Raw genomic sequence first — 2,019 nt, 5'->3', positions numbered from 1 at the left:
GAGGGAGAGAAAGCAGCAAGATGTTTCCTGGGAAAAGCAAAGCCTGTTGCGTGGCTACTCCTGCATCTGTAGGCGTAATCTGAATTTTGACTCAGCCCTCTAATCAAAGGACACTGCCAACTTTGTCCAGTGAACTAACAAATGGCTGGCTTGTTTTGAAGAGAGAGCTGCATCACTACAATTATTTCTGATAGCACTACTTGCCTGGAAGGTATGTGCCTTAAAAAAACAGACTCCTTGGCATGTCCTTGGAAATGAGTAAGAGCTTGACTCACAGACCTTGTCTTGAGGGATCTGTTGGACCCACCCCATGAAGAAGCTACATTGTCTCTTGCTTTAGGGTGTATTTGGGGAGACTGTAAAAAAGGATGGGGTCTTGAGAAGAAACTGTGACAACTTCCTCCCTGAGGAGGAACCTATCACATGCCTTCAAATCTCATTATCATCCAGTCGCGTTTCCCAAGTCTTCAAAAAACGTTTTTCTGTATTGTGTGGCGATGTGAAAGGCTCATCGATTAACCACCCGTGGGATGGGGAAAGTGAAACTTTGGGTGAAGCTACATGCCGTATGGCTTTGGCATGAACTGGTCTCAGAACCACCAAAAGGGGCTGGTATCTTCTCCCCTGCCCCAGCTTTCCCCTCCTTCCTCCTCTTCTGGCCCTGTGCTGCCAAGGCACCGGGCTGCCCCGGCTCCCTGACGGGTCCCACAAGTAACAGCAGGCAGAAGGGAGAGCTGGGGACTGGGCAGTGGGAGGGATGCAGAGAGGAAGGAAGACCTCTCCTTCTGCTGGCAGGAAAGTGTTGTAACAGCTTCGTCACAGCGTGAAGCTTTGGGTGCTGAGAAATGTACAAACGCATTGCTAAAATGTACAAAATAAATACTCGAGGTCACAGGGAAATCACTTCTTCCTCTAGCTGCCTTCAGCCGCCACACTCCAAAGTAACATATGAATTGTTGCAAGAGAAGGTTGACTTTTAAGCTGCAGGCTCCATTTCAAGCCCAAGGTGAGAAATCTCCATAAAATGACATCATTTGCAAACTGAAATTATGCCTTCAAGAGAGGAGGACATTCTGTCACCAAGGGACTGTATCTCACATGTTTCTCAGCCCCGGCTCTGCTCTGACACACTGCGAGCAGCAGCCGGACCCCCCGACTCCACGGGTGTTCTCCCTGCTTTGCAAGGTGTAAGCCACTCTGAGACCCGGTGAAAAATGCCAAGCAAGACTCTCCTTATCTTAAACATGATGTATATTGAAGCCATATTTACTCCTTGCTGAGGAAAAAAAAAAAGGTGAGGTTTCACAGGTAGTAATGAGCAAATACAATTAAAAATGCAGACTAAGCCCAGAGAAAAAGCAGGTGCCTTTTTCATACAGTATGTCTTCCCAGCCATAAAACAGATGAGACATCTGTCATTCAGAACAGAATAAAAACCCCAACCCACAAAGATCCATTTCACATCTAGAAGATGCAGGCAATAAAGTCATGACTCACCCTTAACAAGTTCATCTGCCATTTTGTGACTAATGCATTAAATTATATAATTCACGAATGTCCTACTTGTTAGGATTTTACTAAAAGCTATTTGCTGAATTAGAGTTAAAGATGGCAAAATGAAGTGAAAAAGCAGGGCCTTTTAGAGAAAGGGAAGCAATCAGCACTAATGGATTTATTGTGTAAAAGCCCATGCAGTTGAAAAACCATGCACGTACACACACATCTGGCTGCTTCAGCTGTTGTAGTCATGAATATAGCTTGCTGATGCCATACAAAAATCCAAATCAATACAATCATTTATTTATTCATTTTTATAAAATAGATCTCAAGATATTAGCCACAACTGTGGCAACAACAGAAAACAAACAGGTTTTCCAAAAGAAAGTTAAATTTGAACGAAAGTTAATCAAAGTCCATGATAAACAACTTAGCTAGTAGATTGGCAAGGCCTACCTACTAAGTCGCAGAGGCATCGCTCCAACTTTTACAATGACAACAGCTGGGATATCACTTCCAAAA

The sequence above is a fragment of the Gavia stellata genome, chromosome 2, assembly GCF_030936135.1.
Source record: "Gavia stellata isolate bGavSte3 chromosome 2, bGavSte3.hap2, whole genome shotgun sequence".
In the NCBI taxonomy this organism is placed as follows: Eukaryota; Metazoa; Chordata; class Aves; order Gaviiformes; family Gaviidae; genus Gavia; species Gavia stellata.
The sequence above is the reverse complement of the archived record's forward strand: the minus strand, read 5'-3'. Positions refer to the sequence as shown.